This window comes from Macaca thibetana, chromosome 17 (assembly GCF_024542745.1).
Source record: "Macaca thibetana thibetana isolate TM-01 chromosome 17, ASM2454274v1, whole genome shotgun sequence".
Taxonomy (NCBI): Eukaryota; Metazoa; Chordata; class Mammalia; order Primates; family Cercopithecidae; genus Macaca; species Macaca thibetana.
Window position 1 is genome coordinate 77,875,311 of NC_065594.1, and position 26,533 is coordinate 77,901,843.

Here is a 26,533-nt window from a genome sequence, read left to right on the forward strand (position 1 = left end):
GTGCTGGGAGTACAGGGTGAGCCACCAAGTCTGGCCTAGTGACTCCATTTTGATTCTGACAATTTTCAAATTAGTTACCTATGTCATAAAACATGCAAACCATGGAAAATGGAAGTACTTGCTAACCAAGAATTTGATTGACTTTTGTTAAGCTATGTGACCAAAACTGTGTTAGGCTTGCATGATAAAGGGCCAAGTAAAACACATGGTCTGTGCTATAGGGGGCACATCATTAAGGAAAAGTAAAGGGTGCACTGGGTGTACCCTTTGATGAAGAAATCAAAGTAAATTCACTTAATATTGCAAATAGGATGTGCGTTGAGCTGCTTCAATTTCAGCATTATAGCAAACTGCACCAAAGATAAAAATACACATGCTCCTGGTCATTGAGAAATCCCTCCCTAGGTGATGCATTTTCCAGCCTTGCTACTCGCAATTGGTTGTTCTTGGGCTGCTGCAGAGGTGACCCAGAGTGTGGCATTTGTGACCAGACAGTTCACAATATGTGCTCCCTTGGAAGGTGAGGGAGCCAGACAGGCAAACAGGAAGTTTTGATCTCCCAAACTGCATTACAGCCAACCCCAGATCCTTCCTAGGGGCAGTATTGCTGTGAGATAGTCCCCTTTCAATCAACTGACAATTGGGTTGGCAATGAAGAAAGAACCTGCCAGATTATCGGTAGCCATTTAGAAAGTTGGCCCCAAACCCCAAAGCAGTTACTGTCTTGTTTCATCCTTCCTAGAACTCTCCTAATGGGGTGTGTGGTCTTTTTTGGTGTGTCTGTTTCTGTCCCAAGTGTGCTGTTGCTGCTTAATCACACTCCTGAATTTTCTCAAACCTTCTATGATTTAGGGATTAACTGGCATGTTTTATCTAGTTTTAAGAATTTAGCCAGCCGGCACAGTGGCTAACACCTATAATCCCAGCACTTTGGGAGACCAAGGTGGGTGGATCACAAGGTCAAGAGTTTGAGACCAGCCTGGCCAATTTGGTGAAACCCCATCTCTACTGAAAATAAAAAAATTAGCCAGGCACGGTGGCAGGCACTTGTAGTCCCGCTACTCGGGAGGCCAAGGCAAGAGAATTTCTTGAACCTGGGAGGCGGAGGTTGCAGTGAGCCAAGATCACACCACTGCACTCCAGCCTGGACAACAGAGCGAGACCCTGTCTCAAAACAAAAAAAAAAGAATTTAGCCATTGAGGCTGGGATCACACCTGTAATCGCAACATTTTGGGAAGCTGAGGTAGGTGAATCGTTTGAGCCCAGGAGTTCAAGACCAGCCTAGGCAACATGGAGAAACCCCATCTCTACTAAAAATGCAAAAAAATAGGCATGGTGGTTCAGGTGTGTAGTCCCAGCTACTTGGGAGGCTAAGGTGGGAGGATAGCTTCAGCCTAGGAGGCTGAAGCTGCAGTGAGCCATGATTGCATCACTGCATTCCAGCCTGGGTAACAGAGTGAGACCCTGTCTCAAAAAAAAAAAAAAAAAAAAAAAAAGCCAATAAAATAAAGTCCCTTCTGATTAGGAAATATTGAAAGTGAAATTTTTTTTTTTTTTTTTTTTTTTTTTTTTTTTGAGACGGAGTCTCGCTCTGTCTCCCAGGCTGGAGTGCACTGGTGTGATCTCGGCTCACTGCAAGCTCTGCCTCCCGGGTTCACGCCATTCTCCTGCCTTAGCCTCCCGAGTAGCTGGGACTACAGGCGCCCGCCGCCACGCCCGGCTAATTTTTTGCATTTTTTAGTAGAGACGGGTTTCACTGTGTTAGCCAGGATGGTCTCGATCTGCTGACCTCGTGATCCACCCGCTTTGGCCTCCCAAAGTGCTGGGATTACAGGCGTGAGCCACCGCGCCCGGCTGAAAGTGAAAATATTTAAGCAGTTAGGACCCTATTGCATTTTCTAATTTAAAAAAGAATCCACAGTTTATTGCTGAAGGGTCAAAGAAGATAGTTGTGTTTGAAGAAAAATATAGCCCATCACCATCTTGAGCGTTCTCCAATTGGTTCTCACGGGAAAAGGCTGCCATTACTACAAATGGTCAATACCCAAAAGACAAAGGCTCACATTGTAGCTGATATTTCAAGAAGAGTGCAAATACGAAACAGCAACACTAATGTGGAGACTGGTGATGGGCAGAGACGATGACTGCAGTCGGGTCTTTAGTGCAATGACTGGCCCAAGCGGCAATGACAAAGGATCCCAAGACAGGCCTTCTGGAGGATCTGTCTGTTTCATAGAATGGATTGCCCTTTGCTCCAGGGATATGATCCTCAAGAGTCTTGGGACCGTGTTGTCGGGGCTGCAATCATCTGTCCAGTTACTTTAGTGGCACGGTGCGTGAGGGGCCCTCGCTGGCCTTCAGAGCGGCCACTCGGCCAAAGCTGCTGTCTTTCCCCAGCAATCCGCCCATGCAGTGGGAAACACCAAGAGGCTATTCCCAGAAGCAGGGCTGATTCCATCCCCTGTCATCCAACTCATTACTTGAAGCCTCTCCCGCCCAAACTCCCCAACAGACTGCCCCCGCAGGCTTTCTGCTGCTTCCAGAGCTGCTCCTCGGCCTTCAGGTAAGGTGCTGTTTTCCTGATCCTTGCTTACGCTTCATGGCACCAGGAAAACATTTGCCCCTTCCTCAGGCCTGTTTCCCTTGAAAACATGCTGTCCTAGCAGCACTGCCTTCAGCAAGGGAGTGATATAGAAGAGAATGCATTATTTGTAAATAGTGTCTTCTGGGCATCCCTCTGGTTTCCTCTGCTACATGTGTGGTGGAGGGTGCCGGTGAGAATTAAATGGAAGGATGTAACTGACGTGCTCAGGGCAGTGCCTGCTCAGCACTGGCAGTGGCTACAGTGACAGCTATGCTCAGATCCCGGGGACCAGCCCCCAATCATTCGAACATTCTCAAAGCCAACCAAGACTGAGAACCTGCTGGAAATCTGAGCTTCCCATGTCTAAACTCATCTGAAAATTTTGTAGGAAATATTGTAATCACTTGAGAACAGATGAGAAAAGATTTCTCAAATCCACTGGTAGGGGTGTCTAGAGAAGGAACGCATCTTCCTTTTGTTTTCATGTTATAAACTGTAGGGATATTCTCTTTCTCTCTCTGTCTCTCTGTCTCTCTCTCTGTCTCTCTCTCTCACACACACACACACACACACCCTTTGGTAGAGACAGTGTGTTACTTTGTTGCCCAGGCAGGTTTCAAACTGCTAGCCTCAAGAGATCCTCCCACCTCGGCCTCCCGAAGTCCTGGGACTACAGGCATGAGCCACTGTACCAGCCTATATATGAGTATTTTAAGATAAATTCGGGAGAGCGGTAATTGGTTGGTTTGTGGGTTTGGGTTTTGTTTTTGTTTTTGTTTTGTTTTGTTTGAGACAGAGTCTTCTTTGTTTCCCGGGCTGGAGTGCAGTGGCACCAGTGGCACCATCTCGGCTCACTGCAACTTCCGTCTCCCGGGTTCAAGCGATTCTCCTGCCTCAGCCTCCTGAGTAGCTGGGATTACAGGCGCCCGCCACCACGCCTGGCTAATTTTTTGTATTTTTAGTAGGGATGGGGTTTTGCCATGTTGCCAAGACTGGTTTCAAACTCCTGAGCTCAGGCAATCCACCCACGTCGGCCTCCCAAAGTGCTGGGATTACAGGCGTGAGCCATTGTGCCCTGCCGGTTTGTGGGTTTTTTGGTTTTTTTTTTTTTCAATTGTTTTACTTTTTTACCCAATAGGCCACCTGTACGTAGTTCAAAATTCAAGACTTTTAAAACATTATTATTTAGTGAAAAGTCTCTTCTCTTACTCCTCAGCCATCCCCACCCAGCTTCCTCCTCTTATAAAGGAAAAGTCCACAAACTTGATCCTGACAGAACCTTTTTGCTTAATGTAATTCATAACCTCCTTCTGGAAGGAAATGAATGAAATGCCTACATGTCTTTCTGATGGGTAGGAACTATTCTAAGAAACCACCTGCCCACCTGGTAACACAACCTGAATTCTTTAACCAAACATTATATAAGTCAACAGTGAGGCCAGGCGTGGTGGCTCACGCCTGTAATCCCAGCACTTTGGGAGGCCAAGGTGGGCGGATCACAAGGTCAGGAGATCGGGACCATCCTGGCTAACACAGTGAAACCTCATCTCTACTAAAAATACAAGAAATTAGCCGGGCGTGGTGGGGGGCACTTGTAATCCCAGCTACTCTGGAGGCTGAGGCAGGAGAATGGCATGAACCCGAGAGGCAGAGCTTGCAGTGAGCCGAGATCGTGCCACTGCACTCCAGCCTGGGTGACAGAGCAAGACTCCATCTCAAAAAAAAAAAAAAAAAAAAAGTCAACAATGATTAACTACATTTATCTTTTGCCTCTAAAATATCTCTACAATAAAAGAAGTTTTTGAAACTTACTGTAAGTAAATTTATAACACTCATAGCTATATTATCTGAAAAGGGTTTAAAAAAAAAAAAAAAAAAAAACCCAGAAAGAAAGATGATCAATTCTTATCTATCGCTCCAGGATTATAAATATTCAGGAGACTTTTCAGAATAAAAGTTAAATCATTTTTGCTGGGAATTCTCAAAATTTAACCCTGTTAAAGATGAAAGTTGGCCGGGCGTGGTGGCTCACGCCTGTAATCCCAACACTTTGGGAGGCCCAGGCGGGTGGATCACAAGGTCAGGAGATCGAGACCATCCTGGCTAACACGGTGAAACTCCATCTCTACTAAAAAAAATACCAAAAAAAAAAAAAAAGAAAGTTAAATACCCTTTGCCCTTTTCAATAAATGACAACCTATAAATTAGTATGCCCGGTGCTGGTTATCATCAAAATGTTAAAAACAGCATCACCATACTGAATTAGAACCTCATTTCATCTTAAACTAAGTGGCATTGGACTAAGTCTCCTTTACTACAATTCAGCCTATGAAGTTCTATTCTCATTGGAGAGCATATTTTCAAGTATGCATTTTTGTAAATTATAACGATCACATCTTTTAAAATTTAATAACATTATTCTGTTTTTAACATTTATTTTATGGTTACCTTCTATTTATGACAAATGGGTCAGGCTCAGTGGCTCATCCCTGTAGTCCCAGCATTTTGGGAGGCTGGGGTGGAAGGATTGCTTGAGCCCAGGAGTTCCAGGCTAGTAAGCTATGATTGTACCACTGCACTCCAGCCTGGGTGACAGAGTGAGACTGTCTCCAAAACAAAAACAAACCAAATACCAGTTTTTCATTTATAGTAATGATTTAAAATTTTCCTGTCAAACACTTCAAAAACTAAAAGTCAGTGAGTTGATTTATTTTTAATGTTAAGGTAAACAGAGTTACAGTTGTTCTGAGGATGTGGCAAAAATCATGCAGATGGTACTGATGATGGAAGCTCAGGAAATCCTTTTTCTTGCAGAGGGTAGCCATGTAAATATATCTTTGAGAAGTTTTGTTCTACTTAGTTTAAAGAAATACAGTGATTCTGTGGGATTGGATGAACAAGGCTCAGTCAGCAAGCAGAATCTGGCTCAGCCAACTCTCCCCATTAAACAGTAACCTCCCTGCTCCACCCAGGCCCCTGGCAGCCCCCATTCTACTTTGTCTCCGTGAGTTTGCCTACTCCAGATACCTCACGTTAAGTGGAAGCATACAGTATTTGTCTCCTTGTGTCTGCCTTATTTTGCACAGCATTGTGTCCTCAAGGTTCATCCTGTTACAGGATGGGTCAGGACTTCCTTTTTAAGGCTGAATATGTTGTCTCTTTTTTTTTTTCTCTCTCTCTCTCCTCCTTCTAACATCTATATGACCAGTTTGCTCTATTAAATCCCTGTTTGAAATACCTAGTATGGTTTCTGTTTTTCTGATTAAATCTTGACAGATACTAAATGTACACAACAATTTATTTAGTGTATGTGATGTATATATTTTTATGAGTAAATTAATAAGAAAAATACATTTTTTACTCTGTGATCCTCGGTTTTGACAAGTTAAACATTCCTTTACATACTGGTAAGAAGAAAACAGTCAATGTATTCAAGAAGGAAATGTTCATTTAATATTTTCTTTTCTTTTTTTTTTTTTTTTTTTTTTTTTTTTTTTTGAGACGGTATCTCGCTCTGTCGCCCAGGCTAGAGTGCAGTGGCGGGATCTCAGCTCACTGCAAGCTCCACCTCCCGGGTTTATGCCATTCTCCTCCCTCAGCCTCCCGAGCAGCTGGGACTACAGGCGCCCGCCACCGCGCCCGGCTAGTTTTCTTTTTGTATTTTTTAGTAGAGACGGGGTTTCACCGTGTTAGCCAGGATGGTCTCGATCTCTTGACCTCGTGATCCGCCCGTCTTGGCCTCCCAAAGTGCTGGGATTACAGGCTTGGGCCACCGCGCCCGGCCTCATTTAATATTTTCAAGAAATGCATTCATTATAACGAGTTTTAGTTAATCAGTTCATTTGGTAAATTCAGATCATGGATAGTGGGCAAATCGATCTTTTAGTAACATGCCTTTTGGCAAATTGATTTTTGGTAAATTTGCCCCACTATTCTCCTTCACCCCAGCCTGGCTTAAAAGTCATTCCTTTTGTTGTTGTTCCTTTTTTTTTTTTTTTTTTTTTTTTGAGACAGAGTCTTGCTCTGTCACCCAGGCTGGAGTGCAGTGACACAATCTTGGCTCACTGCAACCTCCGCCTTCCAGGTTCAAGTGATTCTCCTGCCTCAGCCTTCCAAGTAGCTGGAACTACAAGCACATGCTGTCATGCCCAGCTTATTTTTTATATTTTAGTAGAGACGGGGTTTCACCATGTTGCCCAGGCTGGTCTTGAACTTCTGAGCTCAGGCTATCTGTCCACCTCGGCCTCCCAGAGTGCTAGGATTATAGATTATAGATTATAGATTATAGGCGTGAGCCACTGCGCCTGGCCCCAGCCTGAATTTGAATTGCATGTAGATTCTCTATATTTTCAAATCTCTGGATTTGGAAAGTGAACTTAACATCATTTTCTGCCTCAGTTTGCTCACTGGGAAATGGGGGAACACCTCCTTGGTGTGGTTGCTGAGGGAATTGAGTGCGGGCAGGAATGCAGAAGGCCTGGGAACCACGGGCAGGTGCCCTTGTGCTGTGCTGTGCCAGCAGCGGGCCTGCCTGGCCCTTGCGCCTCACATCTCCATTCCCTTAAGAAAAGGAGAGTTTCACCATTTCTAAAAATTAACGTCTACGGTGTCTACGAAATTATTTTATCTTGGAACAGAAATGTAACAGAAAGGTTGATGGTGTACACAGTAAAGTAATAAAATGGAATTTGTGGTGACTGATTTATACTGTGATTATCTTAAAGCCTAATAACATTATATTTTAAAAGTTTTGCTCTTTTATCAGAAAATGCATGCAAAATGTGTTTTTTATTATATATTTTAAGGATTCATCATCCCTGAATTATGCTATAGGAAAGGAAATGGCCACCCCACAAAATCAGTATCTGGAAAGTCTTATTACTGGGTTATTTTCACAAGTTAGACTATCAAGAGTTTGCATTCTGAGCAGCTTATGTATGGTTTTCATATTGTGTTTTGGATGGCCTTTTAGGTTATTTTAAAATGTGTCTCTCTGGCCAGGCGCAGTGGCTCACGCCTGTAATCCCAGCACTTTGGGAGGCTGGGGCGGGCAGATCACTTGAGCCCAGAAGTTTGAGACCAGCCTGGCCAACATGGTGAAACCCCATCTCTACTAAAACTACAAAAATTAGCTGGGCGTGGTGCCATCCACCTGTAATCCCAGCTACTCAGGAGGCTGAGGCAGGTGAATTGCTTGAACCCCGGGAACTGGAGGTTGCAGTGAGCTGAGATGGTGCCACTGCATTCCAGCCTGGGCAACAGAGCGAGACTCTGTCTCAAAAATAAATAAATAAATAAATAAGCTTCTCTCTGGAGAAAACTGAGAACCTTGAGGGGGCAGCAGAGGAGCATCACTTACTGCTTTAAAAAGTTAGAGAACAACGGCTTCTGGAGCTTCACCATTTGAGGGAAAAATGCTTATGTAGAAGCATTTCTAAAGAATATACCAATTATATGAGAAATACGTCAAAGCTGAGGACTTCTCTTCAGGTGTACTGCGCGGCTGCTGTTTCAGCTGCTGGTCAGGGCCTGCCTTCATCCTTCCATGCTCACCTGAGTTCAGAGGACAGATAGGCGAGAATGCAGCTCCTCATGGACAATGTAACCCTAGGGGCAAGAAAGGTACAAGTGATTCTCTAACGGAGCCATTCTGGGTTAATTATTAGTGTGTCTCCCACGAAGCAGTCCTAGGTTAATTATTAGCGTGTTTGTACCGTCTCTTCTGATCCCCCTCCCTTGTTGGGGAAAATAGTCTCACTAACAACATGCAATTGGTAAGGCTTGAGGTCAGAGCTATTATTTAATTAAAGTTATTTTGAAATTTTTATTGTTGTTTTTTTGAAACAGGGTCTCACTGTCACCCAGGCTGGAGTGCAGTGGCATGACCTCTGCTCACTGCAGCCTCTGCAGCCTGGGCTCAAGCTGTCCTCCCACCTCAGCTTCCCAAGTAGCTGGGACTACAGGCATGGCCACAGCACCAGTCTAATTTTTTTTTATTTTTTGTAGAGACGGGGTGTCTCAGTATGTTGCTCGGGCTGGTCTTGAACTCCTGGGCTCAAGCGATACACCCGCCTCAGCCTCCCAAAGTGCTGGAATTACAGGCATGAGCCACCACACCTGGCCTGAAAGTATTTTTAATTGGGAGATATTTTACAAACCCTTTGTATACATTCAGTGCCGGATAAACACCATCATTAATATATGACAAATAATTAATTGCTATTTGATTATCTAGTGTTATTGTTTAAATGCCTTTTTTTTCTTCTGAGACAGGGTCTCACTCTTATCACCCAGGCTGGTGTGCAGTAGAGTGAACACAGCTCATTGCAGCCTCCACTTCCCAGGCCCAGGTAATCTTCCCACCTCAGCCTCCCAGATAGCTGAGACTACAGGTGCACCACCACGCCCTGCTAATTTTTTGTACTTTCTATAGAGACAGGATTTCTCACTATATTACCCGGGCTGGTCTCGAACTCCTGGACTCAAGTGATCTGCCTATTTTGGCCTCCCAAAGTGCTGACATTGCGGCCGTGAGCCACCACACCCGGACTGGTTTTTGTTTTTGTTTTTTTTTTTATTGAGACGGAGTCTCGCTCTGTCGCCCAGGCTGGAGTGCAGTGGCTGGATCTCTGCTCACTACAAGCTCCGCCTCCCGGGCTCACGCCATTCTCCTGCCTCAGCCTCCCGAGTAGCTGGGACTACAGGCGCCCACCACCTCGCCCGTCTAGTTTTTTGTATTTTTTAGTAGAGACGGGGTTTCACCTTGTTAGCCAGGATGGTCACGATCTCCTGACCTTGTGATCCGCCCGCCTCGGCCTCCCAAAGTGCTGGGATTACAGGCTTGAGCCACTGCGCCCGGCCTTTTTTTTTTTTTTTTAAGAGATAGGATCTCACTCTGTCACCCAAGGCTGGGGTGGTGCAATTATAGCTCACTGCAGCCTCAAACTCCTGGGTTCAAGCCATTTTCCACCTCAGCCTCCCAGTAGCGAGGATTACAGGTGTGTAGCACCACACCCAGATACTTTTTTCGTTTTTTGTAGAGATGGAATCTTGCTGTGTTGTCCAGATTGGTCTCAAACTCCTGGCCTCAAGCAATACTCCCACCTCAGCCCCCCAAAGTGCTAGAATTATCGGCATGAGCCACCGCACCCAGCCTTAAGGCAATATTGAGAGCCTGGCTGCTCTCTCCAGACTTGTTCTGCCCCCACAGATTCTGCCCCCACAAAGTGTGGACCTGGCCTGCTGCTGCCTCTCACCCCACTAGCTTCCACTCTCAGTTCAAACCCAGTGTGAAGGCATCAGATTGGTAGAACCCAAGTTCCATCTGAAAACCTAGCTGTGGCTGGGCGCAGTGGCTCACGCCTATAATCCCAGCCCTTTGGGAGGCTGAAGGGGATGGATCGTTTGAGGCCAGGAGTTCAAGACCAGCCTGGGCAATGTAGCAAGACCCCATCTCTACTAAAAGTACAAAAATTAGCTGGGCATGGTGGCACATGCCTGTAATCCCAGCTACTTAGGAGACTGAGGCAGGAGAATTGCTTGAACCTGGGACATGGAGGTTGTAGTGAGCTGAGATCATGCCACTGCACTCCAGCCTGGGCGACAGAGTGAGGCTCTGTCTCAAAAAAAAAAAAAAAAAAAAAAGACCTACATCTAGGCCTGAGGTTGTGCTATAGGCTGGCTGTTTATGTCTCCCAAAAATTCATGTTGAAACCTAATCTCAAATGTGATGGTATTGGAGGTGTGGCCTTCAGGAGATGACTAGGTCACGAGGACAGAGCCCTCATAGATGGTTGAAGTGATTCTCCCACCTCATCCTCCCGAGTAGCTGGGATTACAGGTGCCCACCACCATGCCCAGCTAATTTTTGTATTTTAGTAGAGACAGGGTTTCACCGTGTTGCCCAGGCTGGTCTGGAAGTCCTGACCTCAAGTGATTTGCCCGCCTTGGCCTTCCAAAGTGCTTGGATTGCAGGCGTGAGCCACCGCGCCTGGCCTATAGTAGTTTTGATACAGCATCCAGAATGGACTAAGGCAGGTGGGGAGGGTGCTGCAGGTGGAAGGAACTGCACAGGCAGAGGCCTGGCAGTGGAACCACGTGGTGTGCTCCAAGAGCTGAACTGGCGTAGGAGCTGGACAGAACAGTAACGTCAGGGCAGTGTTTCTGTTTCCAGCTGGACAAAGAGAAGTCATGGGTAGGGAGATTCAAAAGACATGATGGTTTTTCTCTTTGAGATAGATTCAGTAGCTGAGAAACTGTGGCAAGCTTGGTATTTTAATATTTACAGAGTGAGTGAAAAATGACCTCCATGCAGAGGGGAAAGCTAACAAATTGAGAGACAATGGATAGCTTCTCTCTCTTCAAAGAGGGGGAGCCCCTTGAAAGGTTTCTAATGTGAAGGTGAGGTTCTAGAGCTGAGCTGTCCAACCCGGCAGCCACCAGCATATTTGGCCTTGAGCTTGAGACGTGGCCAGCACTTTGGATGGGATGTGCTGCAGGTGTGAAATACATATCTGACTGCAGGAGACAGGGCATGGGAAAAAAAGGAATCTCAGTAATAATGGAATATATAGATTCCATGTTGAAATGATACTATTTTGAATATATTCAATTCAACAAAATATATTGTTAAAATTAATTTTACCCCTTTCTTCTTACCTTTTTAAGTGTGGCTACCAGAACGTTTTTAATTACACACATGGCTAACATTATATTTCTTTTTTTTTTTTTTGAGATGGAATCTCACTCTGTTGCCCAGGTTGGAGTGCAGTGATGCAATCTCAGCTCACTGCAACCTCCACCTCCCAGGTTCAAGTGATCCTTCTACCTCAGCATCCCAAGTAGCTGGGATTACAAGCATGTACCAACACGCCCAGCTAATTTTTGTAATTTTAGTAGAAACAGGGTTTCACCATGTTGGCCAGGCTGGTCTCAAAATCCTGACCTCAAGTGATCTGCCCGCCTCGGCCTCCCAAAGTATTGGGATTATAGGCATGAGCCACCACACACAGCCCTAACATTATAGTTCTATTGGACAGTGCTATTTTTGAGTGCCTTATTCTACCTAAACAAAATACAAAGTAATTTGTTTAAAGTGGTTACCTCCGGGCTAGGTGTGGTGACTCACACCTTTAATCCCAGCACTTTGGGAGGCCAAGGTGGGTGGATCACGAGGTCAGGAGTTCAAGACCAGCCTGGCCAAGATGGTGAAACCCCGTCTCTACTAAAAATACAAAAATTAGCTGGGCGTGGTGGCGGGAGGCTGTAATCCCAGCTTCTCAGGAGGCTGAGGCAGAGAATTGCTTGAACCCAGGAGATGGAGGTGGCAGTGAGCCGAGATCACACCATTGCACTCCAGCCTGGGTGACAAGAGCAAGACTCCATCTTAAAAATAATAATAATAATAAACTAAAGTGGTTACCTCTGGGCTGGGCACAGTGGCTCCCACCTATAATCCCAGTACTTTGGGAGGCTGAGGTGGGCAGATCACTTGAGCTAAGTAGTTGGAGACTAGCCAGGCCAACATGGTGAAACCCCATCTCTACTAAAAATAGGAAAAAAATTAGCTGGGTATGGTGGTGGGCACCTATAGTCCCAGCTACTCCGAAGGCTGAGGCTGGAGAATCACCTGAACCTGGGAGACAGAGGCTGAAATGAGCCGAGATTGTGACACTGCACTCCAGCCTGGGATATAGAGGCGAGACTCTGTCTCAAAAACAAACAAAACAAAAAAAACCAAACCTGAGAAGTCCCTCTAACTGAATTCCCTTCTTCCGGTGGGTTCAGTGAAATTCTCATGCACACCAGCCTTTAACCACCTTCTTCTCTTGTCCTCTTTGTCCCAAAGACCTTGGTTCCCTTCTTGCCCTCAGGAGCTCATCCTCATGGTTCTCCCCATGTCAGCAGCCCTAGACCACCTGTAGGGGTTTCTCACCCTCTCCTTTCCAGCCAGTTGGCTATACCTTATCCTCCTCATTGCTGTGCACACTTGCCCCTAGATGGGGGCATTTTCCAATACAGGCAGCTTTCACCCAGCTGCTCGCGATGGTGATGCCTTACGTATCTACAGGACAATATCAAAACCTAGAAATTGACATGGGTGCACTGCTAGTAACTAGACCTTATTCAGTCTTCACCTTCTTCAAAAATAATCTTCATTTGTGTATGTAGGCTATGCAATTTTGTACATGCGTAGGTTGTGGCTTAACTACAACCATAATCCATTCTGAACATTCCATCAGCACGGAGGAACTCCCTTGGGCCCCCTCTTTGTATTCACACTAGCCTCTGCTCAGCCCCATAACCCCTGGCAACCAGTAATCTGTTTTTCACCTCTATCGTATTTTAATTTGCCCGGGTATGGTGGCTCACACCTGTAATCCCAGAACTTTGGGAGGCCAAGGTGGGTGGATCACTTGAGGTCAGGAGTTCGAGACCAGCCTGGCCAACGTGGCAAAACCCCATCTCTACTAAAAATACAAAAATTAGCCGATGTGTTGGCGCGTGCCTTTAGTCCCAGCTAGGTGGGAGGCTAAGGTACGAGAATCGCTTAAACCCGGGAGGCGGAGGCTGCAGCAAGTCAAGATGGCACCACTGCACTCTAGCGTGGGTGACGGAGACTCTATCCGCCACCCCCCCAAAAAAATTTATATATATATATATATATATATAGGTCCTTACATTGTGTTTTTAGACATAATGCTATTTCACACTTAATAGACTACAGTGTAACATAAGCATAACTTTTATATGCACTAGGAAACCAAAAATTTGTGTGACTCACTTTATTACAATATTTGCTTTATTGCAGTGGTCTGGAACTGAACCCACAATATCTCCAAGGTATGCCTGTATGTGTTAGCCTAGTGGCGATTTTCTAATTCCCTCTTTTTTCTACGTTTAATAGTTGCAATTCTTTTGTAAGAAAGAACTCTCCTTCCACCCCATGTATTTATTTGATTATTTCTATCAATATGGAATCATAGAAATTATTTTGTTCTATGGGTTCAAATTTAAATACAGTCTTTATTTATTTTTTGCTCAACTTGTTCCAGCTTTGGACATTAGGAACTCCTTCAGGTGGAGTCCTGTGTTCTTTCAAGAAGCCCCCATTCTTTTTCGAGCTCTTCCTACTTCTGGTCCCAGTATCATCTTGTGTTTTCCCTGCCCCAGCCTTGGGACTAACCAATTCTCCAAGGAGCCCTGGTTTTTATCAGAGAAAGGTGTTTAGAAACCAAGATCTAGATGCTAGGTGTGCTCTTTGTTATGGAAGTGCCATTGCTTCTAAGTACTCTAAATAGATGGAACTAGGAAATGTGTGTACACAAATCCACACGTTCACACACACACACACACACACATACACCTGTGTCTGTGTACATATTTAAAACCATAAATTTTTAACTGGTGTCTCTGATTCTAATCCATTACTCCTGGGTTCATTTTAACCTTTCTTTTATTTGGAAATTCTTTCTCTGACAGGGAGAAACCTGGCTTTCATTATCTACAGTAAACCTGCTTATTTGCTCAATCCTAGTACACCCTTAGTAATTTCAGAAGTTCTAGCCCTGTGAGAACACATTTATTATGTGTTCCACCAAACCCAGCTAATTTCTTAATTTTTTGTACAGATGAGGTGTCGCCGTATTGCTCAGGCTAGGCTTGAACTCCTGGGCTCAGGCAATCCTACCTCGGCCTCCCAAAGTGCTGGAATTACAGGTGTGAGCCACTGTATCCCACTTTGTCAGTTGTCTTTTGACTTTTTTTACATTTTGTTGTTGTTGTTATTCAGTTTTTTTAACATAGTTAAGTATATTAATCTTTATTTATCGCATCTGGATTTGGGGTCATAATTAGAAAGTCTTTCCTTGTACCAAATTTAAAGAGAAATTAACTCCATTCTTTTCTTAGACTTTGTATGTTTTCATATTTTACATTTACTAATGAGAGCACAGCATTTATGTGTGCGATTCTTGTGGTAACCAGTAAGGATATGATTTACCAAAGCTACACGGGTTAGTTCTTTTCTTGCCCAACTATCCCCATTAGTGTTAAGTAACTCATTAGTAACACAGTTAAGGCTCATTTGTTGGTGTTCGTACTTCATTTGGGGTATTTGAAGGATGCGTGAAATATTAGTATAGTTCTAAGAGTCAGACCTACAGAAAATATACTCCGAGAAATGTCACTCCTTTTTTATTCTTGGTATCCCCATTTCATTTACCCCTTTTTCCTATCCCACCCTTCTCCCTCATAGGTCATCAGGCAGTGTCTTTAGTAATTTATTCCTCTTATATTTCCCTTGAACAAATGAGCAGATATGTGTGTACTTTCTTGTATTCCCTTCTTTCTTTCTTTCTTTCTTTCTTTTTTTTTTTTTTTTTTTTTTTTGAGACAGAGTCTTGCTCTGTCACTCAGGCTGGAGTGCAATGGCGTGATCTTAGCTCACTGCCACCTCCTCCTCCCAGGTTCAAGTGATTCTCCTGCCTCAGCCTCCCGAGTAGCTGGGATTACAGGCACCTGCCACCACACCTAGGTAATTTTTGTATTTTGTTTTTTTTAGTAGAGACGGGGTTTCACCATGTTGGCCAGGCTGGTCTTGAACTCCTGACCTCAGGTAATCCATCTGCCTCGGCCTCCCAAAGTGCTGGGATTACAGGCGTGACCCACTGCGCCTGGCCGTATTCCTTTCTTTCTTGCATGAAGTGTAGCATTCTAAAGGTATTCTTTTACTCTTTGATTTTTCCACTTGACAATATGTCCTGGAAGGTACTCCCTACCAGTTCATAGAGAGCTTCCGCTCTCTTTTTCACAGCTGTACAGTCAGCACTCCATATGTTATCTACTATACTCAGCTGCTCCTCTGTGGATGGGCACTTCGGTTGTTTCTGAGCCTTTACAATTACAAACAGTGCTGCAGTGAATAATCATGTGCATATGTATTTTCACACTGTTGGAGGTGTATCTGCAGTGTGGGTTCCTAGGAGTGGAGTTGCTGGATCGCTGGGTCAAAAAAGTAGAAATGCATATGTAGTTTTGTCAGATACTGTCAGACAGAAGGAGAATGCCCGAGTGCAGGCCCACCAGCAGTAAGTAAGAGTCCCTGTTTCTCCACAACCTTGATAATAGAATATGTTGCTACATTTTAAGACTTTTATCACTTGGATAGCTAAGAAGTAGTATTTCAGTGTTATTCTAATTTGAGTGAATTTGGACATTTTTTCATATGCTTGAGGGAAAATTTTATATCCCTTTTTTTGTGGATTGTCTGCACGTATCCTTTCCACTTCTTTCTGTTGTGTTTTCAGTCCTTTGTCCCTTAATTTTTAAGTTGTTTTTAATATAATATATTGGGATATTGGCCTTTTCTTTAATATGTTACAAATATTTTCTCCCAGTTGGTCAGCAGTCTTTTTTTTTTTTTTTTTTTTTTTTTTTTTTTTTTTTTTTTTTTTTGAGATAGGGTCTCGCTCCATCACCCAGGCTGAAGTACAATGGTGAGAACATGGCTTACTGCAGCCCCTACCTCCTGGGCTCAAGCGATCCTCCCACCTCGGCCTGCCTCCCAAGTAGCTGGGACCACAGGCGCACACCACCATGCCTGGTTAATTTTTGTATTTTTCATAGAGACTGAGCTTCACCATGTTGCCCAGGCTGGGCTTGAACTCCTGGGCTCAAGCAGCCCTCCTGCCTTGACCTCCCACAGTGCTGGGGTTACAGGTGTCAGCCACGGCGCCCAGCCTTGTCAGTTGTCTTTTGACTTTGTTTATGTTTTGTTATTATTGTTATTCAATTTTTAAAAATATAGCCAAGTTTATTAATCTTTACTTATTGCCTCTGGATTTGGGGTCATAATTAGAAAGTCTTTCCTTATACCAAATTTAAACAGAAATTCACTCCATTTTTTTCACCTAGACTTTATATGTTTTCATATTTTACATTTAGAGTCCTGATCTGTTTGGAGTTTGTGTTTGTGTATGGAGTGAAATGCAGGCTTAATTTTTTCTTCCTCCAAATGGTTATGTAATAGTCCCAGCACCATTTGTTAAAAAGTCCATTCTTCCCCCCATGATTTGAGATGCCACCTTTGTAGTACACTAAATTTCCCTGTGTATTTGAGACTAATTCTGGACTTTCCATTCTCTTCCAATTGTCTACTTACCTATTTATGCGTCAGCACCACACTGTTTTAATTATAGAGGCTTTAACGTATACTTTAATGTCTGATAGAGTGAATCTATCCTTCATTTGTCACTGATTTCCTGCTATTCTTGCATGTTTGTTTTCCATAGAACTCGAATCACATCATTCAACTCTCTAAAATAGCTTGTTGGTATTTTTATTGGGAGGGCTTGCATTGAATTTGTAAATTAACTTAGGCGGAACTGACGTTTTGAAAATGTTGAGTCATCCTATCCAAGCACAGGGGACGTCTTTCTTTTTGTTCATTGATTTTTGTGTCTTTCAGGAGTATTTTTAAAATGTTGTCATATAAGCTGTGCACATATCTGTTCTGCTCTCCTCCTGTTTACCCCATTGGTGAAGAAGGGATTCCCTGCCTTAAATAGCCTGTGATCACCAAACATGCCACCCTGACACTGGACAGAGGAGCAGCTTATTAGTCACCTACGCTCACAGCCCAGGGGAAGAGGACACTGCCTGCCATGCAGAGCCACCCGGAGCTGCCCGCGGGAACAGCGAACCAGCAGAGACTGTGGGAGGCAGACTTCATAGTGACAAAGGGTGGAGGTGCCCCCTGGTTCCCATAGGAGGGTGTGATCAGCTTGTTTGGGTGAAGACGGGGAGCCTTTGCAAAATAAGGGGAACTCATGGTGGAGCCTTTGAGGCCCTTGAGAACCAAAGATCTCAAGGCAGTGTGGAATTGCAGTCCTACGTGCAATGTCTTGTTAAATTTATTCCTAAGTTTTTTCTCTTATTTGCAGCTTTATAAAAGAGGTTGTTTTTACTGTTATGTTCCGTAGCTAAACAATATTTTTAAAAGGTTAACACAGGCTGCAGAGTAAAGCAGCTACCATTCAGAGACTCGAAGACAAGAAAACCTCAGTTTTACAGCTGAAAAATCAGAGAAGATATTTACGGAGCAATTAGGACCAAGCATTGCCGTCCCAGGTCAGCTCCCTTGTCAAGCTGCTCTGCTTTGAAAGTAGAAGAGCAACCTTTATAAATCCTCAGGAACAGAAAGGGCTACCATTAAAAATCATTCATTTCAAGGATCATTAAAAATGGACAATTTAATTTGCATTTCAAAAGTAGACTCAGAAAAGATAAATTTGTCAGGATGACTAATGGGAAAAGTTTCATGGTGCAAATTATCTTTCGTCTTCATGGAAAATATGGTATATAGCAACAAGATATAGAAAGGGAACTGAAAAGATTTAAAAGCACCCACCTTAATGATTTAACAAAGATCAGGGAGAAGACAATGAAACCAACTATCCCTCAAAAGGAACTTCAAACCATTTTTTAAAATCCATAAATAGCAACACGAATGTCTCATTCGTTTGTTTATTCAGCAACCATTTATTGAGTGCCTTCTAGCAGCCAGTGTTCTTTCTAGGAGCTGGCATTCAGAGGTCAAGTTTACAATCCTGACCCTCAGGTGGCTCGCAGGACTTACAGGGAAGAGGAACCAGCAAACAGACGTTACAGGTAACAGGTGCCATAGGGCTCTACTTGAGCTATAGGAAGAGTGAGGAAGGGGTCCGGAAGAAAAGACTTCTCAGTGGGGTGGAGGAGATTTTAACCAAAATTTCAAGGGTAAAGAGGAAGTATCCAGGCAATGAAAGAGGGGAAGGGAATTCCTGGCAAAGGGAGGAAGGTCAGCATTCAGGGACATGGGAAGTGAGGCGAGCGGCTGGGGCTTAGCACAGAAGGAGAGTGTGGCTGGGCAGGTGGGCAGGGTTTGCATAAGAAGGATCTTGCATTTCATGGGAAGACTTTGGATCCAATTCTGAAGGCAATGAGGAGCATGGAAGGATTCTCAGCAGGGGGAGACAGGATCAGATTTGGAGTTTTGGAAAAGTCCTCCAGCTTCATTGAGAGGGGCAGGAGGCAAATAGGAAGACGATGTAGCAGTCTAGAAAAAAAGATCTCGGGGCCTGGAGGCAGAGGGGTCGGAGACCAGACAATGGGACAGAGATGAGTTGTTTTAAGGAAAGAGATGCAACAAGACATGGTCATTGGCTAGACGTGAAAGGTGGGGCCGGACAGGGGTGGAGGAAGATTGTTCCAAAGTTATTTTTACTTGGGTAGCTGAGGTTTGAGGGAGCAAAGAAGATGGTTAAATGTATTTGTCATGTGCTGAGTTTATTAAACTTGGAAGTGCTAAAAAGTTCACTAGACCAGTGGTTCTCAAACTTGTATGTGCTTCTTGATCTCACCTGAAAGACATGAGTAGATACCTAATTTATAACATCTGAAATGTAATAGAGATAAAATGAGATGAAGAAGAATAAACTCGAAGAATTGCTTTGGGAGAAATGGTTCCATAAATGCTTGGGGTGGGAGATGAGTCTAGAAGAAGCAGGTAAGGAACTGTGGGGTGCAGGCTTTGCTGGGGGACGCCCACCGGGAAAGGGGAGTACGGTGGTATGGTGCTGTGGGCAGAGCCTGGGGGCCATCCTCGCATTCTCCTGATCATCAGGGAGGATGCATAGATCCCTAGTGGTCTTGTTGGGTGGTGGGGAGACGGGGGACATGTGTGTGCATGTGCATGATTGTGTGTATGCATGTGTGTGCATATGTGTGCATGAGTGTCTGCGTGTTTATGTATGTGCATGAGTGTGTGCATGTGTGTGCATGTGTGTGTGTGTTTGAGGCAAGGCTGAGTTCTGCATCCAGGTAGTACACAGCCAAACACAGATCCAGCAACAGGGACAAAGGGCCTGGTGACCTCTGAGTTCCATAAAGAACATCTCAACAAAGCAAAACATCCTTGATGGTGATGGATAGCACCATGTCACAGTTACACATGAACCAAATTCTCTGAAAAGGAAGAGTCCCTGAATGACTTTAAAACCCATACCCAAGGATGTGATGGATCCAAAGACAAGTTTAAAAAAAAAAAAGGTAGACTAAAGTTACCCCGAGCAAATGTAAGAAACAGTAGTTTTTACAATTGAATTTTTCTTTGTACATATTTAGGCAGTACAAGTGCAGGTTTCTTACAAGCATATATCGCATCTTGGAGAAGTCTGGGCTTTTAGTGTCCCCATCGTCCGAACAGTGAACACTGTACACAATAGGTAGTTTTTTCCCTCCCACCTTCTGGAGTCTCCAATGTCTATTATTTCACTCTGTGTGTCCATGTGTACCCCATTGTTTAGCTCCCACTTGTAAGTGCAGTATTTGACTTTCCTAAGAGGAGGTTTAATCATGATCTCTGACATAACAGACTTAACACTAAAGCGTGGGGAGCTATCGACAATGACACATCAGAATGATCAAAGGCACAGCAAGTAATGAAAACACAGCATTAAGTGCCACACATAGCCGGGCGCGGTGGCTCACGCCTGTAATCCCAGCACTTTGGGAGGCCGAGGCGGGCGGATCACAAGGTCAGGAGATCGAGACCACGGTGAAACCCCGTCTCTACTAAAAATACAAAAAATTAGCCGGGCGCGGTTGTGGGCGCCTGTAGTCCCAGCTACTGGGGAGGCTGAGGCAGGAGAATGGCGTGAACCCGGGAGGCGGAGCTTGCAGTGAGCCGAGATCGCGCCACTGCACTCCAGCCTGGGCGACAGAGCGAGACTCCGTCTCAAAAAAAAAAAAAAAAAAAGTGCCACACATTTGGTAGCAAAAAAAAGAAAAAATGATGAAAAGATGACAGATATCTGAGAAGAAATAGAATGAAACTCTACTTGGATTCCTTAGTACCCTGTCTTCAGAATATAGCAAATCAAATAAAAGAATGGTAAAAAATTACAGAGCTGAACACCATCATTAATAAGGTAGAATTAACAGCTACAGAGAATTCCATTTTAAAAATCAGAGAATGGCCGGGCATGGCGGCTCATGTTTGTAATCCCAGCACTTTGAGAGGCCAAGACAGGTGGATCACTTAAGGTCAGGAGTTCAAGACCAGTCTGGCCAACATGGTGAAACTCCGTCTCTACTAAAAATACAAAAAATTAGCCGGGCATGGTGGCACGCATCTGTAATTCCAGCTACTCGGGAGGCTGAGGCAGGAGAATAGCTTGAACCTGGGAGGCAGAGGTTGCAGTGAGCCAAGATCAAGCCACTGTACTCCAGCCTGGGCAACAAAGCAAGACTCTGTCTCAATAAATAAATAAATAATAAAAATTAAAAAAATAAATAATTAGAGAATGTACCCTTTTAAAATGTACACTCTCACCCCCCAAATAATTGTATTTTAGGGTAAGAATTTTCAAGGGGCTGGACACAGTGGCTCACGCCTGTAATCCCAGCACTTTAGGAGGCTGAGGCAGGAGGATTGCTTGATTTTAGATTGAACCCAGGATTTGAGACCAGCCTGGGCAACAAAGTGAGATTCCACCTTTACAAAAAATTTTTAAAAATTAGCCCAGTGTGGTGGCAGATGTCTGTAGTCCCAGCTACTCAAGTGGCTGAGGCAAGAAGATCACTTGAACCCAGGAGATCAAGGCTGCAATATGCTGTGATCACACCACTGCACTCCAGCCTGGGCAACGGAGTGAGATGCTGTCGCAAAAAAAAAAAAAAAAAAAAAAGTCAAGAAAATAAAACAGAATATACAGACAGGCCATATGTTGATCAAATTAGAAACAGAATAGCAAACACAAGGAGCACATCATGTAACAGGCATTCTTTTCTGTGTTTACAAATATTAAGTCATTTAATCTTCACTATAACCTCACAAAGTAGGTGCTATTTTTACTAGCCTCATTTTAGAGGTGAGAGAACAGAAGCAGACAGAAGTTAACTGTTCAGAGGCCTCCCTGGGAAAGTGACAGTCACTACACGGTGAACAGGTGTAACCGCCCAGTTCACAGTGCTCCACCCTGTGACCCCAGTGACTCTCAGAGGCGGGCCATGTCTGTGTTGTAAGACTCTCTCTTTCCACTGGACCCAGAAGTGGATGTCTGACCCAAGCTGGGCCAATCAAATTTCATCTCCAGGAGCTTAACCCTGGCCCAGAGAGCCCCTGAGGCTTGACAAGTCTCCAGCTGAGCCCCATGAAAGCCACAGGCTCTAGTGGACTCAGGCCTCGGGCTGCCAGACACCTGCGTCCTGAGAGCCATTGTTGGGCTCTTCCTTTACTGTTGGGAGCTGCCCAGGGATCCTTCCAATACTTCCTAGTTTTGCCTAAGTTACCCAGTGACCCAAAAAGCCTTCATACCCACACTGAATTTAAAAACCCTTCCCCAACAGCAATGAAATCACAGAGAATATTCACAAACATTAATAACATACCATTTAAGAAGCAAACTCCACCTATCAAAATTCCTGAGTGCAAGGTTTTATCTAGAAGAAAATAGGTTTCTCTAGATACATATACTGATAAGAAGGTAAAGGGAGGATATAAACTAGATCTCATTACAAGATTTAGAAAAGGAACAAAGTAATGGCTGTTGTTCAACAGAATAGCATTGAACAAAATAGAAACTAACAAAAAATAGAAAAACATAAACCAAAAGATCAAGCAAAATAATAAATAACCGAATCAACTTTTTAAAAAGACAGGAAAAAAATTAAGAAAGTGAGAAGGTAATTAATTCCACAAGAGAGGAAATTGGCAGTAAACCTAAGCCCACAACTGTGTAATACGAATGTGTGGATTAGCTGTGCTTATATGCTTAAATTACACATTTATTAAATCTGTGTATCCTTAAGCCTCACTGTATCTTTGCTTCTTACCAGCTAATTCCTTTGTTTTTTGTGGGTCTTTTTTTTTAGTGCCCGGCTAAAGAAACCTGCCAGGAATGATAAATCGGAGTACTCAAATCTCAGAGGATGGAAACAGCTCAGCTCGGGCCACACAGCGACACAGCTGTGCTCACTGGCCAAGGGCCTGGGGTGAGAGGCCTTCACCATCACCCAGATCACTGCCTTTGGCATCACACTGCTGTCACATGGAGTCCCATCCTGTGATGCTGGGGCTACTCGGCTGTCTGCTAAAGGCAGAAATCCGCAGACCTCCACGCTACCCTGTCTCAGGGGAATCCCAAGGCACGTCTCTAGCTTCTGGCTCTCCCAAGCCTCAGAACCCCTTTCTGACTCCGCTCACTGCCATCTTTTGGGAGCCTTTGGCTTTCCCAACCATGACACCGGATTTCTGCTCTTGGCTCAGGGTCCCCAAAGCCTTTCATGAATCCCTGAAGCAATGAAAGGCAAAATCTTGCTTCTGAGGACTAAGCTCCAATTTTTTTTATCTTCCCCAAATTCCCACCTACGGGGTCTGGGGGAGTCATGCCCTACAAACCATAAATTCTCATCAGATGGGTTTTATTTGACCCGTTATATTGTGACCTACTTTCCAATCTGACTCTGGAAATACATTATGAGACAAGGAAAAAAAATCAAAATATTTAACCCCAAAACATGTTTCTCTGCCGTACGTATCTTGAAATGGCCCTGCAAAGCCGTCCTTTGTGGGGGGAAAATCTGCATCTGTAAAGAATCTCTATTAACATAGCTAGATCTTTTTCTTCCAGGCCCTCCCAATCCTGAAGAAATGAACTAAAAGTCTAGCACCTTTTAAATATCTGAATAGGAAACATTTGTCATCTCTTGTCTCTAAGGGCAGCCACTATAAAACTTCAGAAGAACCTTGGTCTCCACAATCTTTCATCTTACCCTGAACATTTCCTTTCTATAGATCCCAGGACTTTAGACAAACTCAACCAGAAAATGTTTAAATTTATCTACAGCCTGAAAGCCCCCCGACCCCCCGGCTTTGAGTTGTCCTGACTTTCTGAACCAAACCAATGTATTTCTTAAATGTATTTGATTGATATCTTATGCCTCCCTAAAATATATAAAACCAACCTGTACCCCGACCACCTTGGGCACATGTCTTCAGGACCTCCTGAGGGCTGTGTCATGTGCCATGGTCACTCATATTTGGCTCAGAATAAATCTCTTAAATTATTTTACAGAGTTTGACTCTTTTCGTTGACACTTCCTTGGAACAGAAAGAAGGAAAAACACAGCAGCAAGAGACCAACACAAATTAAAATTGCTGTAAATTGTCCTGGTGTGGTCCTAAAGGGTTGCCAGGAGGATCCCTAAGCTCCGTGAGAACGACCTGTTGACGCAAAGCTGTCAGGAGTGATCTTTGGGCATCAACCGAGAAGGCAGGTTCTAGAAAGGAGCCGGGAGAGCTGGCCAGAGAGAGGTGCTGGAACCCCTGCCAGCACGGTTGCCATTCTTGCATGTTCTCTGTAAGAAGAAAAATACAGTTTTTAAGAGGCCAGTAAATATACCAGCCTAAAGACAAATATATTTTTTCTATTTTTTAAATAAAATAAGTATAGGCTGGGCGCAGTGGCTCACGCCTGTAATCCCAACACTTTGGAAGGCCGAGGTGGGCAGATCACCTGAGGCCAGAAGTTCAAGATCAGCCTGGCCAACATGGTGAAACCCCATCTCTACTAAAAATGCAAATACTAGCCAGGCGTGGTGGTGCATGCCTGTAATCCCAGCTACTTGGGAGGCTGAGGCAGGAGAATCGCTTGAACCTGGGAGGCGGAGGCTGCAGTGAGCAGAGATCATGCCATTGAACGCCAACCTGGGCAACAAGAATGAAACTCTGTCTCAGAAAAAAAAAAAAAAAGAAAAAGAAAAAAGAAAGAAAGTATATTTTAAAGAATAAGTCAAGGTAACGGCTAACTATAATAATAGCTAAAAATCCGCTGCTTTATGGATTTTCTCTGAGAAAACTGTTGTTTTGTGAGGAATATATTATTGCAAATAAAAAATCATTACTAACATATGCTCATTCATAACTCGTATGATCAGCATTTTAGATATTTATTATAATACAACCATTGTGATTTATCAGATTAATAATACTAGACATTCAGATTGATAGCATTTCGTTAAGGATTTTTGTTTACGTTCATGAATATATTAACCCCTTGTTTTCCTTGTAAAGTCCATCTGGTTGTGGTATCAGGATAATACTGGCCTTATCTAATCTTACTAAGATCTTCTTGAGAATGTTGAGGGTTTTTTCCTCTTTCGTTTTTTCTTTCTCTCCTCTCTTTCTTTCTCATCAGGCAAAATTACAACCAATTTAGTTTTAGATCTTATTGGCTTGTATTTGCAATTCATGAATCCAGACAGCCTCCAATCTACAAAATAGAAAGAGGGGCTCCCACCAGGAAATGGCAGGTTTTTAAGTGCGAAACAAGGAAACAGAACAATAGAGGGAAAAAACGGATTGGTTAACGTCAGGTTACTTTTCGGAAGGGTTAAAGCAGAAGGAACTTCCTTATTACTCAGGTAGACTGAAATCTCTTGTTTTCAGGAAAAACTGATCTGTTTTGGGATCTGACTACTTCCTTAGAACTTCAGTTTGATTATGTGGCATTTAGCCTAAGCGACTCCATTTGCTTTGGTCTGGTGGACTGGGGCTTCATGCAGGAGCTCAGTCCAAGAAAACAGTCTGTAATCTCCCCTCCTCTCCCTTCCCCTTTACTCTCCTCCCTTACCCTCCCCTCCCCTCGCCTTTCCTCCCCTCCCCTCCCCTTTCCTCCCCTCCCCTCCCCTTTCCTCCCCTCCGCTCCCCTCTCCTTTCCTCCTCCCTCCCCCTGTCTCCCTAGTCTATAATCTCCCCTCCCCTCCCCTCCCCTCCCCTCCTCTTCCCTCCCCTGCCTCTCTCCCTCTCTTTCATCAGGCAATCAACCCAACCCAGTTAGGCTCACATAGAAATTCTGTCTGGCTTTCTGTGGATAGTGGTTCCTGTCTCCTTTCAGTGTGCAGTGTTGTTTGGGGTCTGCCATATGCCTGGGTAGCTCTGACGGAAGCTCAGGCCTGTGTGGTTTCATATGCGGGATAAGGGAACCCCTTTTACCCGCTTTCTTCTATGATTGTCTCCACGTTCTTCAGCTGACAGGATCCCTTATCCTCCTGCCCCCAACTCTGGTGCCCAGAAACGTGGGATTTTTCTGAGTGTTGACTGCTCGTTCTGCCCCTAACAGAGTTCTGCCACAGATGTTTGCCCCTGGGGTAAAGCTATGGAGAAAGGAAAAATACAAAATGGAGATTCCAGCCCCCTTCCCTCTCTCACACACATACACACACTCTTCAGACAGCACGGGCCACTTTTCCTAGATGACTTTGGCCGAAATACCGGGATGGCATCTGAGTTTAGTCCCACGCCTCCATGACTGGAACTCACCTTCAAGGCAAAGCCATGAGAGAAACGAAAAAAAGACAGGAAGAGAAAAAAAAAATCTGGCAAACCCATCTCCACGTTTCCAGCCCCCTCCACAATCTCGATCTGCCTGCCTTTTTTTTTTCTTTTTTTTTTTTTTGAGACGGATTCTAGAAGGGAGGTGGGGCTTCCAGGTCATAGGCAGATTAAAGATTTTCTGATTGGCAATTGGCTGAAGGACTTACTATCAATAAAAAGGATGGTTTGGCTTATGATATGGGGTTGTGGAGACCAAGGTTTTATCATGCAGGCGAAGCCTCCAGGTGGCAGGCTTCAGAGAGAATATACTGCAAATATTTCTTATCAGACTTAGAGTCTGTTCTGTCAGTATTTCCAAAAGGGAAGAGGGTATCACGAGACAGTCCAGCTCCCACTTCCCATCATGGGCTGAACTAGTTTTTCAGGTTAACTTTGGAATGCCCTTGGACAAGAGGAGGGGTCTGTTCAAATGGTTTGGGGGGAGGGGGTCTTAGAATTTTATTTTTGGTTTATAGCTTTTGTACTCTGTCCAGACTTTTTGCTATTGTCGGTGGCACAGATAGGCCATATA

At 44.1% G+C, this 26,533-nt stretch overlaps 1 protein-coding gene across 1 annotated transcript in view; it reads left to right on the forward strand.

Moving 5' to 3' along the window:
* The window catches only part of FARP1 (FERM, ARH/RhoGEF and pleckstrin domain protein 1), a 461,133-nt gene that overhangs the window by 51,853 nt on the left and 382,747 nt on the right, over positions 1-26,533 (forward strand). The window lies entirely within an intron of this gene.